This window comes from Somniosus microcephalus, unplaced genomic scaffold, assembly GCF_052327205.1.
Source record: "Somniosus microcephalus isolate GS21.2 unplaced genomic scaffold, FLI_Smic_1.0 scaffold1, whole genome shotgun sequence".
Classification (NCBI taxonomy): domain Eukaryota; kingdom Metazoa; phylum Chordata; class Chondrichthyes; order Squaliformes; family Somniosidae; genus Somniosus; species Somniosus microcephalus.
Genome location: NW_028225188.1, coordinates 2,004,677 through 2,026,995, shown reverse-complemented (window position 1 = coordinate 2,026,995; position 22,319 = coordinate 2,004,677). Strand labels below are relative to the sequence as shown.

Below are 22,319 nucleotides of genomic sequence, written 5' to 3'. Positions count from 1 at the left end.
GCGGGGCCTGGCGGCGCATGCGGAGTAGAGAGAGGGGCGGGGCCTGTTCAGTGGGGGAGGATGATTGACAGGAGCCCAGGGTGTGTGCTGAGCATGCGCGGTGCGGGCCGAGCGCCTGTGGAGCAGGAGAGGGCGGGGTCATGGGGCGCATGCGCGGGGTCAGCTGCAACTTTAGCGTCACAAAGGGACCGAGTGTCTTCAAATCTCTCCCCTCCTCTTCTAATTTCCTGTAAAACCAGTTTATAAAAGTCATCACTGAAAGTGCATAGGAAACATAGGACCCGGGCCCAGGGCCTGATTGACGGGAGCTTCCGACCAATAGGCAGCGAGCGGGGCGGGGCTGGAGGAGCGAGCCGGCGGCGGGTCCTCCAACCAATCGGGGAGCCCGAGGGGCGGGACTTGCGCCGGCTGATTGGGACAGAGGAAACTGACGGGAGATTTAATTTAAATGAATTTAATTTCCCGCGTGCTCCAACCGCCCACCCTGCAACGTCACGACGTCGCCGGCGTGCACTGACTGACACTGAGCTCTCCACCAATGAGCGAGGGGAGGCGGAGCCTGGACGGCCGACCGAGGGGCTTTGGTCCTCCAACCAATTCCGGCGAAGGAGGAGGCGGGACCTGGGATCGGCCCGCCGCCATTTTGTAAAGCGGCCTGGTCAGAATCTGTGATCCTGGGAAAGTTTATTTTTAATGTTCCTTTCCCATTTTACAGCTCAAACTAATTTTATTTTACAGAAGATACTTGTTTTAAACATAGAAACCTTGAAGATAGGAGCAGGAGTAGGCCATTCGGCCCTTCGAGCCTGCTCCGCCCTTCAATGCGATCATGGCTGATCTGATCCTAAACGCCAATCCACTATCGCAGAACCATCTCCTGAATCTAACAGAATTAGGCACACGAAATAGGAGCAGGATCAGGCTACACGGCCCCTGGGCCCGCTCCGCTACCCACAGGGCCATGACCGATCCGAACCTAGACTCGTGTCCAAATTCCTGCCCGCTCCCCGTAACCCTTAATTCCGTTTACTTCTAGGAAACTGTCTATTTCTGTTTTAAATTTATGTAATGATGTAGCTTCTACAGCTTTTTGGGGCAACATATTCCATGGACCTACCACCCTCTGAGTGAAGTAGTTCCTCCTCATCTCAGTTTTGAAAGAGCAGCCCCTTATTCTAAGACTATGCCCCCTGGTTCTAGTTTCACCCATCATCGGGAACATCTTCCCCCGCATCCACCCGATCCAACCCCTTCACAATCTTATATGTTTCAATAAGATCGCCTCTCATTCTTCCGAACTCCAATGAGTAGAGTCCCAATCTACTTAACCTCTCCTCATATGTCCATCCCCTCATCCCCGGGATTAACCAAGTGAACCTTCTTTGTACTGACGCGAGAGCAAGTATGTCCTTTCTTAAGTATGGACACCAAAACTGTACACAGTCTCACCAATACCTTGTACAACTGAAGCAATACCTCCCTATTTTTATATTCTATCCCCCTAGCAATGAAAGCCAACATTCCATTGGCCTTCTTAATCACTTGCTGCACCTGCATACTAACCTTTTGAGTTTCGTGCACCAGGACCCTCAGATCCCTTTGTACTACAGTACTTTCCAGTTTCTTGCCATTAAGATAATAACTTGCTCTACGATTTTTCCTGCCAAAGTGCATAACCTCACACTTTCCAGTATTGTATTCCATCTGCCAAATCTCTGCCCACTTACTTAGCCTGTCTATGTCTCCTTGCAGGTTTGTTATGTCCTCCTCACTCACTACTTTCCCTCCCATCTTAGTATCATCTGCAAACTTTGATATGTTACACTCGGTCCCCTCCTCCAAATCGTTAATATAGATTGTAAAGAGTTGGGGACCCAGCACTGACCCCTGCGGAACACCACTAGTTACTGATTGCCAGTCTGAGAATGAACCATTTATCCCAACTCTCTGCCTTCTGTTAGATAGCCAATCCTCTATCCATGCCAGAATATTACCCCCAATCCTGTGATTTTTTATCTTAAGCAATAATCTTTTGTGTGGCACCTTGTCAAATGTCTTTTGGAAGTCTAAATACACTACGTCCACTGGTTCCCCTTTATCCACCCTATACGTTACTTCCTCAAAGAACTCCAGCAAATTTGTCAAACATGACTTCCCCTTCATAAAACCATGCTGACTTTGCCCTATTAAATTATGATTATCCACATGTCCTGTTACTGTCTCCTTAATAATGGACTCCAAAATTTTACCTACCACAGATGTTAGGCTAACCGGTCTATAGTTTCCAGCCTTCTGTCTACTGCCCTTTTTAAATAAGGGTGTTACATTAGCAGTTTTCCAGTCTGCCGGGACCTTTGCCGAGTCCAGGGAGTTTTGGAAAATTATTACCAATGCATCCACAATCCCTACCGCCACTTCCCTCAAAACCCTAGGATGTAAGCCATCAGGTCCAGGTGATTTATCCGCCTAGAGTCATAGAGTTTTACAGCACAGAAAGAGGCCCTTCGGCCCATCGTGTCTGCGCCGCCCATCCATCCCTGTCCAGTCTAATCCCATTTTCCAGCATTTGGTCCATAGCCTTGTATGCAATGGCATTTCAAGTGCTCATCCAAATGCTTCTTGAATGTTGTGAGGGTTCCTGCCTCCACCACCCTTTCAGGCATTGAGTTCCACATTCCAACCACCCTCTGGGTGAAAAAGTTCCTCCTCAAATCCCCTCTAAATCTCCTGCCCCTTACCCTGAATCTATGCCCCCTTGTTATTGACCCCCCCACTAAGGGGAAAAGTTCCTCTTTATCTACCCTATCTATGCCCCTCATTATTTTGTACACCTCAATCAGGTCCCCCCTCAGCCTTCTCTGCTCCAAGGAAAACAACTCCAGCCTGTCCAGCCTCTCTTCATAGCTGAGGCGCTCCATCCCAGGTAACATCCTGGTGAATCTTCTCTGCACCCTCTCCAAAGCAATCACATTCTTCCTATAGTGAGGTGACCAGAACTGCACACAGTACTCCAGCTGTGGCCTCACCAGCGTTTTGTACAGCTCCATCATAACCTCCCTGCTCTTATATTCTATGCCTCGGCTAATGAAGGCAAGTATCCCATATGCCTTTTTAACCACCTTATCTACCTGCTCCGCTGCCTTCAGGGATCTATGTACATGTACACCAAGGTCCCTCTGACCCTCTGTACTTCCTAGGGTCCTACCACTCATTGTGTATTCCCTTGCCTTATTTGTCCGTCCAAAATGCATCACCTCGCACTTTTCAGGGTTAAATTCCATTTGCCACTTTTCCGCCCATCTGACCAACCCGTTTATATCGTCCTGTCGCCGGAGGCTTTCCTCCTCGCAATTTACCACCCTACCAATTTTCGTGTCATCTGCGAACTTACTGATCATACCTTTTACATTTTCATCCAAATCATTTATGTAGATCACAAACAATAAGGGACCCAGCACCGATCCCTGAGGTACCCCACTGGACACAGGCTTCCAGTCACAAAAGCAACCTTCGACCATCACCCTCTGCCTCCTGCCACTCAGCCAGTTTAGGATCCAACGCGCCAAGGCACCCTGGATCCCATGGGCTCTTACCTTCTTGACCAGTCTCCTATGCGGGACTTTGTCAAAAGCTTTACTGAAGTCCATGTACACCACATCCACAGCATTTCCCTCATCCACCCCACTAGTCACCCCCTCGAAAAATTCGATCAGATTTGTTAGACATGATTTACCCTTGACAAAGCCATGCTGACTATCCCCGATTAATCCTTGCCTCTCCAAGTGGAGATTAATTTTGTCCCTCAGAATTTTTTCCAATAATTTCCCCACCACAGATGTTAGACTCACTGGCCTGTAATTCCCTGGTTTATCCCTGCTACCCTTCTTGAATAATGGTACTACGTTAGCTGTTCTCCAGTCCTCTGGTACATCCCCTGTGGCCAGAGAGGTTCTGAAAATTAGTGTCAGAGCCCCTGCAATCTCCTCCCTTGCCTCCCACAGCAGCCTGGGATACATCTCGTCCGGGCCTGGGGATTTATCCACTTTTTGGCCCGCTAAAACCGCTAGCACCTCCTCCCTCTCGATGCTAATATGTTCAAGTATGTCACAGTCCCCTTGCCCGATTTCTATGTCTGCATCGTCTTTCTCCATAGTGAACACAGATGCAAAAAATTCATTTAAAACCCCGCCTACATCCTCTGGCTCTACACACAGATTGCCACTTTGGTCCCTAATGGGCCCTACCCTTTCCCTGGTTATCCTCTTGCCCTTAATATACTTATAAAACATCTTAGGATTTTCCTTTATTTTGCTCGCCAGTGTTATTTCATGGCCCCTCCTCGCCCTCCTAATTTCTTTTTTAAGTATGCCCCTGCACTTTTTATACTCCTCTAGGGCTTCTTCTGTCTTTAGTCTTTTGTAACTGCCAAAAGCCCCCCTCTTATTTCTAATGCATTTTTGTATATCCCTTGTCATGCAAGGTTCCCTTTGCTTGTTGGTCCCACCCTTGACCTTTACAGGAACATGTTGGCGTTGTACTCTCTCTATTTCCCTTCTGAAAGTCTCCCACTGTTTTGATGTGGATTTTCCTATAAGCAGCTGCTCCCAGTCCACTTTGGCCAGATCCTGCCTTATCATATTAAAATCGGCCTTCCCCCAATTTAGAACCCTTATTTCCGGGCCGTCTTTGTCTTTTTCCATGACCACCTTAAATCTCACCGAATTATGGTCACTGTCGCCAAAATGCTCTCCTACTGACACTTCCACCACTTGCCCGGCTACATTCCCCAGAATTAGGTCCAGTACCGCCCCCTCTCTTGTAGGACTTTCTACATGTTGGCTCAAAAAGCTCTCCTGGATGCACTTTAAGAATTCTGCACCCTCTAAGCCTTTCACACTCTGACTGTCCCAATTTATATTGGGGAAGTTGAAATCCCCCACTATTATTACCCTATTATTTTCGCACTTCTCTGAGATTTGCCTACATATCTGTTCCTCTATCTCCCCCTGACTGTTTGGGGGCCTATAGTACACTCCCAGCAAAGTGCTTGCCCCCTTTTTGTTTTTAAGTTCTACCCATATGGCCTCATTAGAGGAACCCGCTAATATATCATCCCTCCTTACAGCAGTAATTGACTCCTTAATTAATATTGCAACACCCCCTCCCCTTTTACACCCCCCTCTGTCTCGCCTGAAGATTCTATACCCCGGAATATTGAGCAGCCAGTCCTGACCCTCCCTCAACCATGTCTCCGTGATAGCAACAATATCGTACTCCCATGTGTTCAACAACAACTTCAGTTCATCCACCTTATTTGCAAGACTCCTTGCATTAAAATAAATGCCTTCCAGCCCTGCCATATTCTCTTTTGCCTTCACATATTTGCTCTGCCTTCCCAGCTGACTTGTTTTTCCCTCTGTATTTGGCCGTAAATCACCCCCTACTATAGCTCCACTCTGTACCCCAACCCCCTGCCAAGTTAGTTTAAACCCTCCCCAGCAGTGCTAGCAAACCTCCCCGCAAGGATATTGGTTCCCCCCTGGTTCAGGTGTAAACCGTCCGACTTGTACAAGTCCCACCTTTCCCAGAAGCAGACCCAGTGATCCAGGAAACTAAAGCCCTCCCCCTTGCACCATCCCTTTAGCCACGCATTCATCTGTTCTATCTTCCTATTCCTATACTTACTAGCACGTGGCACCGGGAGTAATCCAGAGATTACAACCTTTGAGGTCCTGCTCCTTAATCCTTCACCTAGCTCCCTAAATTCTTGCTGCAGGACCTCATCCCTCTTTTTACCTATGTTGTTGGTACCAATGTGGACCACGACCACTGGCTGTTCTCCCTCCCCCTCCAGAATGCCCTGCAGCCGCTCAGTGACATCCTTGACCCTGGCACCAGGGAGGCAACAAACCATCCTGGATTCACGTCTACGGCCACAGAAACGCCTATCCGTTCCCCTTACTATAGAATCCCCTACCACTATTGCTCTCCCACTCTTTTTCCCCCCTTCCTGGGCAGCAGGAGCACCCCCAGTGCCAGGAAGTTGGCCGCTGCTGCCTTCCCCTGGTGAGTCATCCCCCTCAACAGTGTCCAAAGCGGTATACTTGTTTGAAAGGGGGATGTCCGCAGGGGTTCCCTGCACTACCTGCCTGCCTTTGTTGCTCCGCCTGATGGTCACCCCCTGTGCTGCCCTACCCTGAGGCGTGCACAACTCGCTAAACGTGTTATCCACGAGCCTTTCAGCATCGCGCATGCTCCAAAATTCATCCACCCGCAGCTCGAGCGCCGCAATGCGGTCTACAAGTAGCTGCAGCTGGATGCATTTCCCGCACACATGGTCATCAGGGACACTGGCAGCATCCCTGACTTCCCACATAGAGCAGGAGGAGCAGAGCACGGGTCTGAACTCTCCTGCCATGACTTACCCCTTTAATTTCTTTAAAAATTTATTCAATACCCCAGTTACAGGTATGCTCTAGGGCGCTTTATTTACCAACTATCCCCACTACACCACAGAAATTTAACACCACAGAATTCAAGCTTGTATTGAAAAAAGAGAAATACTCACCAACCAATCACCTACCTGCTCCCTGGTGACGTCACACACTGATTACTTTTTACCTCTCTCCCCGCTGCTGAGTTGGTATGCCTCGCCTCCTTCCGGTTTTTATACCGGGCTCCGACTCACTGCTCCCAACTGGTCTCGGGCCTCACTGGTCGCCGGGTTTTCTCCCGAGCTCCTCTTCGCTGCTCCCGCTGGTCCCGACTGGTCTCGGGCCTCGCCTCTCTCCGGTTTTTATACCGGGCTCCGACTCACTGCTCCCGACTGGTCTCGGGCCTCGCTGGTCGCCGGGTTTTCTCCCGAGCTCCTCCTCGCTGCTCCCGCTGGTCCCGACTGGTCTCGGGCCTCGCCTCTCTCCGGTTTTTATACCGGGCTCCGACTCACTGCTCCCGACTGGTCTCGGGCCTCGCTGGTCGCCGGGTTTTCTCCCGAGCTCCTCCTCGCTGCTCCCGCTGGTCCCATTATTTTACCGAGTACCACTTCCTTAGTGATTTTGATCGTGTTTAGCTTCTCCCCCCCCCCCCTTTAGCCCCCTGTTTGTCCAGTGTTGGGATATTCTTAGTGTCTTCTACTGTAAAGACTGATATAAAATATTCATTCAATATTTTTGCCATCTCCATATTTCCCACCAGTAATTTCCCGGTCTCATCCTCTAAGGGACCAACATTTACTTTAGCCACCCTTTTTCTTTTTATATAACTATAAAAACTCTTACTACTGTATCTGTTTTTATATTTTTTGCTAATTTACTTTCATAATCTATCTTCCCTTTCTTAATCAATCTTTTTGTTATTTTTTGCTGTCTTTTAAAGTTTTCCCAATCCTCTATCCTCCCACTAGATTTGGCTACCTTATATGCCCTTGTTTTTAGTCGAATACTATCCTTAATTTCTTTACTTATCCATGGATGGCTGTCTTTTCTTTTACACCCTTTTCTTCTCAGTGGAATATATATTTTTTGGAAGTTGTAAAATAACTCCTTAAATGTACACCACTGATCATGTACCGTCTTACCCTTTAATCTATTTTCCCAATCCACTCTACTCAATTCCGCTCTCATACCTTCATAGTCTCCTTTATTCAAGCTTAGCACGCTTGTTTGAGATCCAACCTTCTCACCCTCTAATTGAATATGGAATTCAACCATGTTATGGTCACTCATTCCAAGGGGATCCTTTACTAGGACATTTTTAATTAATCCTGTCAATGCGATCATGGCTAATCATAAAAAAAGCAGTTCGTTTTTAAATTGATGAAACAGAAACAAGAAACCCTGTGGAGCGAATGTGAGGAAAAAGATTTTTTCTCCCTGAATTAATTATTTAAATATTAATTTTCTGCGTTTTTAATTATTAATTTCAAGCACTTTAAGAGAAATATGGGAGTGGTGGGGGTTCTCTTAAAGGGACAGGCGCTCTCTTTTTCTAGGAGATTTTCATTAAAGGGACTGCCTCCCCATGGATGACCGATTTTAAAGGGACAGCGTCTCCCTTTTTATTAATGTATATGTAAGAGACTGACATTTAAAGTGGGGCTAATCCCCTGCTCCCCTGAGTGCTTGGTGAGAAATCAGGTGCTGTTTGCTGTCGCCCCCTCCCAATTTTCTGCCAAGGGACAGCAAGCAGAGAGTAGTGGTGAACGGTTTCTTTTCAGACTGGAGGGAGGTAAACAGTGATGTTCCCCAGGGGTCGGTATTAGGATCAATGTTCCCTCTTTTTTTGAGGTGCGTGGCCCCTTTAACGGGCTGCACGGCCCATTCAAATTTCCGCACATGCGCGTTTATTCCATTTATAGGGCGGTGAGCCGGCTGCGCGGGACCTCCAGACCGCTGCGTGGCCGCGCAACTTAACGTGAACATTGATTCGGACCACTGCTTTTTTTGATATATATCAATGACCTGGACTTGGGGATCCAGGGCAAAATTTCAAAATTTACAGATGACACGAAACTCGGAAATGTAGCAAACAATGAGGATAGTAACAGACTTCAGGAGGATGTAGCCAGACTGGTGAAATGGGCAGAAACGTGGCAGATTAAATTTAATGTAGAGAAGTGTGAAGTGATTCATTTTGGTAGGAAGAATGAGGAGAGGCAATATAAACTAAATGGTCCAGTTTTAACGAGGGTGCAGGAACAGAGAGGCCTCGGGGGGTATGTACACAAATCTTAGAAGGTGGCAGGACAAGTTGAGAAGGCTGTTAAAAAAGCATACAGGATCCTTGATTTTATTAATAGAGGAATAGAGTACAAAAGCAAGCAGGTTATGCTAAGCCTTTATAAAACACTGGCTAGGCTTCCGCTGGGCACCACACTTTAGGAAGGATGTCAAGGCCTTAGAGAGGGTGCAGAAGAAATTTACTAGAATGGGACCAGGGATGAGGGACTTGAGTTACGTGGAGAGACGGGAGAAGCTGGGGTTGTTCTCCTTAAGCATAGAAGATTAAGAGGAGATTTGATAGAGTTGTTCAAAATCAGGATGGATTTTGAGAGAGTAAATAAGGAGAAACCGTTTCCAATGGCTGAAGGGACAGAAACCAGATTTAAGGCGATTGGCAAAAGAACCAGAGGTGACATGAGGAAACAGATTTTCACACCAAGTTGTTGTGATCTGGAATGCACTGCCTGAAAGGGCGGTGGAAGCAGATTCAATATTATAATTCAAAAGAGATTGAGATAAATACTTGAAGGGAAAACATTTACAGGACTTTGGGGAAAGAGCAGGGGGAGTGGGATTAATTGGATCGCTCTTTCAAAGAACCGGCACAGGCACGATGGGCCGAATGGCCTTCTTCTGTGCTGTATCATTCTATGATGCTATTCTACACAGACACACACACATACAGTCAGACACACACACATTTTTTCTGCATTAACTTTTATTATTAATTTCAAAGACTTTAAGAAAAAGGTGGGAGTGGTGGGCGGAGGGCTCTTAAAGGGACAGGGACTCTTCTTTTCAAAGTGGTATTCATTAAAGGGTCCGAGTCCCTCCTTGCCTGTGGAGGACCAATTTTAAAAGGACAGCGTCTCGAAATCAGGTGCTGTCTGCGTGTGAACCACCTCCTCCCAATTTCCTGCCAAGCGATCCCTGCGGGCACCACTCCACTCGAGGAGTGGCTCCTAGAATCATACAGCACAGAAGGAGGCCATTCAGCCCATCGTGCCTGTGCCGGCTCTTTGAACGAGCTCTCCATTTAGTCCCACTCCCCTGCTCTTTCCCCATAGCCCTGAAAATGTTTCCCCTTCAAGTATTTATCCAATTCCCCAGTGAACGTTATTATTGACTCTGCTTCCACCGCCCTTTCAGGCAGCGCATTCCAGATCACAACAACTCGCTGCGTCAATAAAATTCTCCTCACCTCGCCTCTGGTTCTTTTGTCAATGACCTTATATCTGTGTCCTCTGGTTACCGACCCTCCTGCCACTGGAAACAGTTTCTGCTTATAAGCTACAGCTATACAAAGCCCTGGTTAGACCCCAAGAGAGTCATAACGGCACAACAGGAGGCCATTCGGCCTGTGGAAATGTGAATAAAATGGACGATGAATTGGCTTACAAAAATGGCTTCGCACAAGGAAAGTCTAGATTAGATTAAAGAGCAGCCCCAACTTTGCAAAGTGCAAAGCTAGCAGAAAAGAGAGACACCTGCCCCAGCCTGCGGCCAAGTGTTAACGAGCAATAAAGGTCACTGAAAGGGCTTAACTGCTAGCTAGAAGATGATTGACTAGCTATTGTGCGGTGCCCAATCACGATCCGGTACTTCAGGAAGGCATATGCAGCAGTGAGACAAGTCAGGACTTGCCCGCCAGACTGAAGACCAGATCATGGCCAAACTGAAAGGGCTTAAGTGATCCCCATTGGAGAACGCTTGTTGCCAGGGAAGTGATGTAATGACCCTTGTCCCACTGTATAAAAGGGGCTTCCCTACCGGCATTCGCTCTTAGCCAGAAGACGTGTGGATCATCAAGAGAGTCAGACACCTCCCGGGGACGTAAATGCTGGCAACACGTGCCTAACCCGGTGTGACTCTCGGGACACGAATGTACTGTAAAAGACCTCAATATACTGTGTGACCACTGCGAACAGTTGGAAGTAATAAAATGTTGTTTTAACTCTCCGAACCCTCAAGCCTGAAATCATTCTTCGTACTACGGAACTCAAGACGAGGACCAGGAAAACCCGGTTCTAACAGGCCCATCGAGTCCATGCTGGCTCTCTGTAGAACAATCCAGTCAGTCCCACTCCCCCGCTCTATCCCCGTAGCCCTGCAAGTTTATTTCCCTCAAGTGCCTATCCAGTCTCCCCTTGAAAACATTGAGTGTCTCCGCTTCCACCACTTCTGTCGGCAGCGAGTTCCAGGTCCTCATCACTCGCTGCGTAAAAAAGTTTTTCCTCACTTACCCCCTGTATCTCTTGCCCAAAACCTTAAATCTGTGTCCCCTAGTCCTTGTACCATCAACTAGTGGGAACAGCCTTTCCCCGTCTAGCCCATCCACACCTGTCATAATCTTGTACACCTCTGTCAAATCACCCCTCAACCGCCTTTGCTCGAATGAAAGCAAATCCAGCTTCTCCAACCTGTCCTTGTAGCTAAGATCCCCCATCCCCGGAACCATTCTGGTAAATCTCCTCTGCACCCTCTCAAGGGCCTTCACATCCTTCCTAAAGTGTGGTGACCAGAACTGGACGCAATACTCCAGTTGTGGCCTAACCAGCGCTTTATAAAGGTTCAGCATAACTTCTCTACTTTTGTACTCAATACCTCTATTTATGAAGCCCAAGATCCCATATGCTTTGTTAACCACTCTCTCAATATGTCCCGCCACCTTCAGGGACCTACGCACATTAACTCTCAGGAACTCCCTGGAGCACTGTGTACAGTTCTGGGCACCGCACCTCAGAAAGGATATACTGGCCTTGGAAGGAGTGCAGCACAGATTCACCAGAATGTTACCCGGGCTCCAAGGGTTAGATTATGAGGGAGAGATTACATAAACTAGGCTTGTGTTCCCTGGAATCTAGAAGGTTAAGGAGTGATTGAGGATTTTAGGATTTTGAAAGGAATTGGTAGAGTAGATAGAGAGAAACTTTTTCTGCCGGTGGGGGAGTCGAGGACAAGGGGACATCACCTTAAAATCAGAGCCAGGCCATTCAGGAGAGAAGTTGGGAAACACTTCTTCACACAAAGGGTGGTAGAAGTGTGGAACCCTCTCCCGCAGAAAGCAGTCGATGCCAGCTCAATTAATCATTTTAAATCCGAGAGCCATAGATTTTTGCTAGACGAGGGAGCAAAGGGATATGGAGCCAAGGCAGGTGGGTGGAGTTAAGACACAGATCAGCCATGATCTCATTGAATGGTGGAACAGGCTGGAGGGGCTGAATGGCCTCCTCCTGTTCCCATGCTCCTATTTACTCTATCAAAACCCTTCATGTTTTGAACACCTCTATTAAATCTCCGCTGCACCTTCTCTGCTCCAAGGAGAACAATCCCAGCTTCTCCAGTCTCTGCATGTGACTGAAATCCTCTGTGTTTGTCGTGGTGGAGCAGGCTATAGCAAATAGCTTTCTTAAGAACATAAGAAATAGGAGCAGGAGCAGGCCATTCGGCCCTTCGAGCCTGCTCCGCCATTCAATAAGATCATGGCTGATCTTCTACCTCATCTCCACCTTCCCGCCCGATCCCCATATCCCTTGATTCCCCATGAGTCCCAAAATCTATCGATCTCAGCCTTGATTATACTCAATGACTGAGCCTCCACCGCCCTCTGGGGCAGAGAATTCCAAAGATTCACCACCCTCTGAATGAAGAAATGTCTCCTCATCTCAGTCCTAAATGGCCGACCCCTTATTCTGAGACTGTGACCCCTGGTTCTAGACTCCCCAGCCAGGGGAAACCGTCTCCCAGCATCTACCCTGTCAAACCCTGTAAGAATTGTAGATGTTTCAATGAGATCACTTCTCATTCTTCAAAATTCATGGGAATATAGGCCCAGTCTCCTCAATCTCTCCTCACAGGACAATCCCCCCCAATCCCAGGAATCAGTCTGGTGAACATTTGTTGCACTCCCTCTGAGGCAAGTATATCCTTCCTTAGGTAAGGAGACCAAAACTGTACACAATACTCCAGGTGTGGTCTCACCAAGGCCCTAAATAATTGCAGTAAGACTTTACTCTTATACTCCAATCATAAGAAGTAGGAGCAGGAGTAGGCCATACGGCCCCTCGGGCCTGCTCCGCCATTCAATAAGATTATGGCTGATCCGAATCGAGACTCACGTCCACTTCCCTGCCTTCTCCCCGTAACCCCTAATTCCCTTATCTGCTAGGAAACTGTCTATCTCCATTTTAAATTTATTTAATTTTGCAGCTTCCACAGCTCTCTGGGGTAGCAAATTCCATAGATTTACTACCCTCCTGAGTGAAGAAGTTTCTCCTCATCTCAGTTTTGAAAGGGCAGCCCCTTATTCTTAGATTATGCCCCCTAGTTCTAGTCTCACCCATCAGTGGAAACATTCTCCCCGCATCCACCCGATCAAGCCCCCTCACAATCTTATATGTTTCGATAAGATCGCCTCTCATTCTTCTGAACTCCAATGAGTAGAGTCCCAACCTACTCAACCTTTCCTCATACGTCAACCCCCTCATCTCCGGAATCAACCGAGTGAACCTTCTCTGAACCACCTCGAGAGCAAGTATATCTTTTCTTAAATATGGAAACCAAAACTGCACGCAGTATTCCAGGTGTGGCCTCACCAATACCCTGTATAACTGCAGCAAGACCTCCCTGTTTTTATACTCCATCCCCCTTGCAATAAAAGCCAAGATTCCATTGGCCTTCCTGATCACCTGCTGCACCTGCATACTAACTTTTTGTGTTTCATGCACCAGGACCCCCAGATCCCTTTGTACTGTAGCACTTTGCAGTTTCTCTCCATTTAGATAATAACTTGCTCTTTGATTTTTTCTGCCAAAGTGCATAACCTCACGCTTTCCAACATATGTTGCATCTGCCAAATCTCTGCCCACTCACTTAGCCTGTCTATGTCCTTTTGCAGGTTTTTTATCTCATCCTCACTCATTGCTTTCCCTCCCATCTTTGTATTGTCGGCAAACTTGGATATGTTGCACTCGGTCCCTTCCTCCAAATCGTTAATATAGATTGTAAAGAGTTGGGGTCCCAGCACTGACCCCTGCGGAACACCACTAGTTACTGATTGCCAGCCCGAGAATGAACCATTTATCCCAACTCTTTGTTATCTGTTAGATAGCCAATCTTCCACCCATGCCAGTATATTACCCCCAATCCCGTGATTTCTTATCTTGATCAGTAATCTTTTGTGTGGAACCGTGTCAAATGCCTTTTGGAAGTCCAAATACACCACATCCACTGGTTCCCCTTTATCCACCCTGTATGTTACACCCTCAAAGAATTCAAGCAAATTTGTCAAACATGACTTCCCCTTCATAAAACCATGCTGACTCTGTCCTATTAAATTATGCTTATCCAAATGCTCTGTTACTGTTTCCTTAATAATGGACTCCAACATTTTGCCAACCACAGATGTTAGGCTAACTGGTCTATAGTTTCCAGCTTTTTGTCTACTTCCCTTGTGCTGCCTCTCCCTCTAACTTAACCTCACTGTATGTATTTAACTTACTTATATATGTATAACCTACCTGTTGGGGCCGTTGCCCCTTTAACTTACCTTTTAGGGCCATTGCCCCTTTAAGACGCGCCTTAGCGTGCCGACGTCACGTCACGTACAACGTAGCGTGCTGACGTCACGGCACGTACGACGTGACGTGCGTGAGGTGGCTGCCGGCCTGACTCGGCCTTCCAGAAAGGCTGCCGGCACAGCCCGGCCTAGCGTCTTCGGCCGCATCTACCAGCCGCCGGGAGCGACGCGATCTTCCGCTCCCGCGGCAAGCATCGGCTCAGCCTGGCCTCCAGCTCCCGCTCCCGACTTCGGCCTCCACGGCCAGAAACGCGACCACGCGCATCATGTGACGCCCCAAGCGCGGACAACGCTACCGAGCGTGATGAGGTCATCACGCTCCCCACAGGACTGCTACGTAGTCCTCGTGGAGTCCTCGCTGGGACACAGACCTACACCACGGTGCTCCTACAGCAGCACAGGCTCCGGGCAGTTGTATTGTCCCCATGCTTGAGTCTTGGAAATTGTTTGTCTGTAAGTATTTTAGAATGCTATGGATGATTAATGTGCACTGCATGTTGTAGAAAATGTTTAGTTGTAACTTTTCTCTGTCTAGCTGATTAACTAGTAGCTGTATTTTCATACACTATGTACAGGGCTAATTTAAAGAGAATGCCTCCCAGTTTACTAAATGTACTGTGTTGCTCAGGCGTACCTAAATCTGTGTATACATATCAGTTATGCGCCTGTATACTAATGTGTGCTTCCATTTCTGTGTTGTATTTCAGTTTTACAATTAGAATCGTTCAGTAAAGCGTTACAAGAAAAGTCAAGCCTTGTGATTTTATTGGAAGATATCGAGTTGTTCGCTATCTGTCTAGCTCTGCATAGAAGCGCGTTGCGAGGGCAGAACATCCCTTCTTAAATAAGGGTGTTACATTAGCAGTTTTCCAATCTGCCGGGACCTTTCCTGAGTCCAGGGAGTTCTGGAAAATAATCACCAATGCATCCACAATCCCTACCGCCACTTCTCTCAAGACCCTAGGATGTAGGCCATCAGGTCCGGAGGATTTATCCGCCTTCAGTCCCTACAATCCTTTTGTAATAAAGACTAACGTACCATTTGCTTTCCTAATTGCTTGCTGCACCAACGTGTTAAGATGAGAAATGATAAAGGCAAGAAGTCACTTGTGGGAGTGGTGTACAGGCCCCCTGACAGTAACCACACGGTAGGATGGAGTATAAAGGAAGAAATAATGGGAGCTTGTCAGAAAGGTATGGCAATAATCATGGGGGATTTTAATCTACATATAAACGGGAAAAATCAGATGGGCAAAGGTAACCTAGATGAGGAGTTCATAGAATGTTTTCGGGATAGTTTCTTAGAACAGCACGTTCTGGAGCCAACCAGAGAGCAGGCTATACTAGACCTGGTATTGTGCAGTGAGATAGGATTAATTAATGACCTCATAGTGAAGGCACCCCTAGGTAGCAGCGATCATAATATGATTGAATTTTACATTCAGTTTGAGGGAGAGAAGAATGGGTCCAAGACTAGTATTTTAAACTTAAATAAGGGCAATTAAGAGGGCATGAAAGCAGAGCTAGCTAAAGTGAACAGGCAAATTAGGTTAAGGGATAGGTCAATAGAGTCGCAGTGGCAGACATTTAAGGGGATATTTCAGAATACACAGAATAGATACATTCCAACGAGAAAGAAAAATTCCAAGAGGAGGACCCACCATCCGTGGTTAACTAAAAAAGTTAAAGATAGTATCAGACTTAAAGAAAAAGCATATAATTGTGCAAAGATGGCTGGGAGGTCAGAAGATTGGACAGAATATAAAAAACAGCAAAGAATGACTAAAAGATTAATAAGGAGAGAAAAATGAGAGTACCAGAGAAAGCTAGCTAGAAATATAAACACTGATAGTAAGAGTTTCTATAGATATTTTAAAAAGAAAAGAGTTAACAAAGTGAGCATTGGTCCTATAGAAAGTGAGACTGGGGAATTAATAATGGAAAATAAGGAGATGGCAGTTGAATTGAACAGGTATTTTGCATCGGTCTTCACTATAGAGGATTCAAGTAACATCCCAGAAATAACTGTAAATCAGGAAATGGAAGGGAGGGAGGAACTCAAGAAAATTACAATCACCAGGGAAGTGGTACTGAGCAAATTGTTGGAGCTGTGGGCTGACAAGTCCCCAGGTCCTGATGGACTTCATCCTAGGGTCTTAAAAGAAGTGGCTAGTGAGATAGTTGATGCATTGGTTTTAATTTTCCAAAATTCCCGTGATTTGGGGAAGGTTCCATTAGATTGGAAAATAGTGAATGTAACTCCTTTACTCAAAGGGAGGGAGACAGAAAGCAGGAAACTACAGGCCAGTTAGCTTAACATCTGTCATAGGGAAGATGTTAGAAGCTATTATTGAAGACGTTATAGCAGGGCACTTGGAAAAGTTCAAGGTAATCAGGCAGAGTCAACATGGTTTTGTGAAAGGGAAATCATGTTTAACCAATTTATTGGAGTTCTTTGAGGAAGTAACATGTGCTGTGGATAAAGGGGAACCGGTGGATGTACTGTACTTAGATTTCCAGAAGGCATTTGATAAGGTGCCACATCAAAGACTATTGCGGAAAATAAAAGCTCATGTTGTACGGGGTAACATATTGGTATGGATAGAAGATTGGCTAGCTAATAGGAAACAGAGAGTAGGCATAAATGGGTCATTTTCTGGTTGGCAAGATGTAACGAGTGGTGTGCCACAGAGATCAGTGCTGGGACCTCAACTTTTTACAATTTATATAAATGACTTGGATGAAGGGACCGAAGGCATGGTTGCTAAATTTGCTGATGACACAAAGATAGGTAGGAAAGTAAATTGTGAAGAGGACATGAGGAGGCTACAAAGGGATATAGATAAGTTAAGTGAGTGGGCAAAGATCTGGCAAATGGAGCATAATGTGGGAAAATGTGAAGTTGTCCATTTTGGCAGGAAGGATAAAAAAGAAGCATATTATCTAAATGGTGAGAGATTGCAGAGCTCTGAGATGCAGAGGGATCTGGGTGTCCTAATGCATGAATCGCAAAAGGTTAGTATTCAGGTACAACAAGTAATCAGGAAAGCTAATAGAATGTTATTGTTTATTGCGAGGGAAACTGAATACAAAGGTAGGGAGGTTATGCTTCAGTTATACAGGGCATTGGTGAGACCACATCTGGAGCACTGTGTACAGTATTGGTCTCCTTATTTAAGGAAGGATGTAAATGCATTGGAAGCAGTTCAGAGAAGGTTTACTAGACTAATACCTGGAATGGGCGGGTTGTCTTATGAGGAAAGGTTGGACAGGCTAGGCTTGTATCTGCTGGAGTTTAGAAGAGTAAGAGGTGACTTGATTGAAACATATAAGATCCTGAGGGGTCTGGACAGGGTGGATGTGGAGAGGATGTTTCCTCTTGGGGAGAATCTAGAACTAGGGGTCACTGTTTAAAAATAAGGGGTCGCCCATTTAAGACAGAGATGAGGAGAAATCTTTTCTCACAGAGGGTCGTGAGACTTTGGAACTCTCTTCCTCAGAGGGCGGTGGAAGCAGAGTCTTTGAACATTTTTAAGGCAGAGGTAGATAGATTCTTGATAAGCAAGGGGGTGAAAGGTTATCGGGGGTAGGTGGGAATGTGGAGTAATCAGATCAGCCATGATCTTATTGAATGGCGGAGCAGGCTCGAGGGGCCGAGTGGCCTACTCCTGCTCCTAATTCGTATGTTCGTATGTAACCTGTGCAGCAGCTGGGGCCTGAAAATCAGCTTCACTGCCCCTGGGCTGGGAAAGGGGGACATGAGGTAACATTCTCCCTCTTACCCCTTTCTACACTTCTTTTACAGGGTTTTAGAAGTGGAGCATTTACAGACAGGAAGCTCAGACCAAACATCACTTCAAGATCAGACAGTCACTCGATTCACCAGGACCTGATTCAGTCGCTCCTCCAATCTGCTGGCACACCAGCGAGTTCACACTGATGAGAGACCTTTTAAATGTTCTGAGTGTGGGAAGAGATTTAAAAGGTCCCAGGACCTGAACAGGCACCAGCTGGAGAGAGCAGGAGAGATTATGTTCACCTGCTCAGTGTGTGGGAAGGAATTCACTCGGTCCTCGAATCTGCTGGCACACCAGCGAGTTCACACTGGGGAGAGGCTGGTGAAACATTCTGACTGTGGGAAAAGCTTTAAAATCTCCCAGAAGCTGAAGGGACACCAGCTGGAGAGAGCAGGAAAGAGGCCATTCACCTGCTGTGTGTGTGGGATGGGATTCACTCGGTCATTCAATCTGCTGAGACACCAGCAAGTTCACACTGATGAGAGACCATTTAAGTGTTCTGACTGTGGGAAGAGCTTTAAAAGCTCTGGGGATCTGAAAGAACACCAGCGAGCTCACACTGATGAGAGACTATTTAAATGTTCTGACTGTGGGAAGAGCTTTAAACGCTCTGGACATTTGACGGCACACCAGCGAGTTCACACTGGGGAGCGACTGTTCACCTGCTCCGTGTGTGGGCAGGGATTCACTCGGTCCTCAACACTGCTAGAACACCAACAAGTTCACACCGGGGAGCGGCCTTTCACCTGCTCTGTGTGTGGGAAGGGATTCACTCAGTCATCCCACCTGCTGCCACACCAGCGAGTTCACACTGGGGAGAGGCCGTTCACCTGCTCTGTGTGTGGGAAGGGATTCACTCAGTCATCCCACCTGCTGAGACACCAGCGAGGTCACACTAATGAAAGGCCTTTCACCTGCTCTGTGTGTGGGAAGGGATTCACTCAGTCATCCCACCTGCTGACACACCAGCGAGTTCACACTGGGGAGAGGTCGTTCACCTGCTCTGTGTGTGGGAAGGGATTCACTCAGTTATCCCACCTGCTGACACACCAGCGAGTTCACACTGGGGAGAGGCCTTTCACCTGCTCTGTGTGTGGGAAGGGATTCACTCAGTCATCCCACCTGCTGACACACCAGCGAGTTCACACTGGGGAGAGGCCGTTCACCTGCTCTGTGTGTGGGAAGGGATTCACTCATTCATCCCACCTGCTGACACACCAGCGAGTTCACACTAATGAAAGGCCTTTCACCTGCTCTGTGTGTGGGAAGGGATTCACTCAGTCATCCCACCTGCTGAGACACAAACGAGTTCACACTGTTCTGTAGCTGGGGCGACATGAACATGGAATGGATGAATGTTTTAGAAATTCTTGGACTGCTGTTTAATCTTTAAGACTGTTGTGCTGATGATTCCCTTTGTTTGACAGTTCATGGTGTTACACAGAATGTACAGCACAGAAACAGGCCATTCGGCCCAACTGGTCCATGCCAGTGTTTATGCCCCACACCCACCCTACTTCAATTAACCCGATCAACACATCCTCCCATTCCTTTCTCCCTTGTGGGGCTTCCCCATAAATCCATCTGTGCTGTTCACCTCAACTACTCCCTGTGGTAGCGAGTTCCCCATTCTCACCACTCTCTAGGTAAAGACATTTCTCCTGAATTCCCTACTTGATCTGTCAGAGACTATTTTATATTGATGGCCCCTTAAATATGATGAGATTCTGTTAAGCTGACCAGTATGTTGTTGTACTTTGTCTTTTTCTGATGGATGAAACATTACTGAGCCCCTGTACCCGTGTTATGGGATGAAGTGCCAGACAAGTGAAGGCACAACGTCTGGGTTTGAATCTAATAATAACCTCACGGACCGTATAGTTGTGATAACCCGACGGTCTTGTGGTTATAGTCTGGTCACAGATGGACTAAATTCCCTGAATTAGCAGGAGTTCAGGAGGCAGTCAACAGACGGGTCCAAACAATCCCATTTCCTGAGCGGTAACCAAGCTTGTGTATAAGAACAGGCCACTTAAGCCATTGTCAGTTGGAACAGACTCGAGAAGGTCCTAGTAAAGGACCGAGAAAATGTCCTAGTAAAGGATCCCCTTGGAATGAGTGACCATAACATGGTTGAATTCCATATTCAATTAGAGGGTGAGAAGGTTGGATCTCAAACAAGCGTGCTAAGCTTGAATAAAGGAGACTATGAAGGTATGAGAGCGGAATTGAGTAGAGTGGATTGGGAAAATAGATTAAAGGGTAAGACGATACATGATCAGTGGTGTACATTTAAGGAGTTATTTTACAACTTCCAAAAAATATATATTCCACTGAGAAGAAAAGGGTGTAAAAGAAAAGACAGCCATCCATGGATAAGTAAGGAAATTAAGGATAGCATTCGACTAAAAACAAGGGCATATAAGGTAGCCAAATCTAGTGGGAGGATCGAGGATTGAGAAAACTTTAAAAGACAGCAAAAAATAACAAACATTGATTAAGAAAGGGAAGATAGATTATGAAAGTAAATTAGCAAAAAATATAAAAACAGATAGTAAGAATTTTTATAGTTATATAAAAAGAAAAAGGGTGGCTAAAGTAAATGTTGGCCCCTTAGAGGATGAGACCGGGGAATTAATGGTGGGAAATATGGAGATGGCAAAAACACTGAATGAATATTTTGTATCAGTCTTTACAGTAGAAGACACTAAGAATATCCCAACACTGGACAAACAGGGGGCTATAGGGGGGGAGGAGCTAAACACGATCAACATCACTAAGGAAGTGGTACTCGGTAAAATAATGGGACTCAAGGCGGATAAATCACCTGGACCTGATGGCTTACATCCTAGGGTCTTGAGGGAAGTGGCGGTAGGGATTGTGGATGCATTGGTAATAATTTTCCAAAACTCCCTGGACTCCGCAAAGGTCCCGGCAGACTGGAAAACTGCTAATGTAACACCCTTATTTAAAAAGGGCAGTAGACGGAAGACTGGAAACTATAGCCTAACATCTGTGGTAGGTAAAATATTGGAGTCCATTATTAAGGAGACAGTAACAGGACATTTGGATAATCATAATTTAATAGGACAAAGTCAGCATGGTTTTATGAAGGGGAAGTCATGTTTGACAAATTTGCTGGAGTTCTTTGAGGAAGTAACATATAGGGTGGATAAAGGGGAACCAGTGGACGTAGTGTATTTAGACTTCCAAAAGGCATTTGACAAGGTGCCACACAAAAGATTATTGCTTAAGATAAAAAATCACGGGATTGGGGGTAATATTCTGGCATGGATAGAGGATTGGCTATCTAACAGAAGGCAGAGAGTTGGGATAAATGGTTCATTCTCGGACTGGCAATCAGTAACTAGTGGTGTTCCACAGGGTTCAGTGCTGGGTCCCCAACTCTTTACAATCTATATTAACGAATTGGAGGAGGGGACTGAGTGTAACATATCAAAGTTTGCAGATGATACTAAGATGGGAGGGAAAGTAGTGAGTGAGGAGGACATAAAAAACCTGCAAGGGGACATAGACAGGCTAAGTAAGTGGGCAGAGATTTGGCAGATGGAATACAATACTGGAAAGTGTGAGGTTATGCACTTTGGCAGGAAAAATCGTAGAGCAAGTTATTATCTTAATGGCAAGAAACTGGAAAGTACTGAAGTACAAAGGGATCTGGGGGTCCTGGTGCACGAAACTCAAAAGGTTAGTATGCAGGTGCAGCAAGTGATTAAGAAGGCCAATGGAATGTTGGCTTTCATTGCTAGGGGGATAGAATATAAAAATAGGGAGGTATTGCTTCAGTTGTACAAGGTATTGGTGAGACCGCACCTGGAATACTGCATACAGTTTTGGTGTCCATACTTAAGAAAAGACATACTTGCTCGCGAGTCAGTACAAAGGTGGTTCACTCGGTTAATCCCGGGGATGAGGGGATGGACATATGAGGAGAGGTTGAGTCGATTGGGACTCTACTCATTGGAGTTCAGAAGGATGAGAGGCGATCTTATTGAAACATATAAGATTGTGAAGCGGTTGGATCGGGTGGATGCAGGGAGGATGTTCCCGATGATGGGTGAAACTAGAACTAGGGGGCATAGTCTTAGAATAAGGGGCTGCTCTTTCAAAACTGAGATGAGGAGGAACTACTTCACTCAGAGGGTGGTAGGTCCATGGAATATGCTGCCCCAAAAAGCTGTAGAAGCTACATCATTACATAAA

The 22,319-nt window shown here is 46.4% G+C and overlaps 1 protein-coding gene across 1 annotated transcript in view; it reads right to left on the bottom strand.

Annotated features, from left to right (window-relative positions):
* LOC147084140 (uncharacterized) overlaps positions 1-22,319 on the bottom strand; it is an 87,048-nt gene that overhangs the window by 37,801 nt on the left and 26,928 nt on the right. The gene's annotated exons all lie outside the window — the stretch shown is intronic.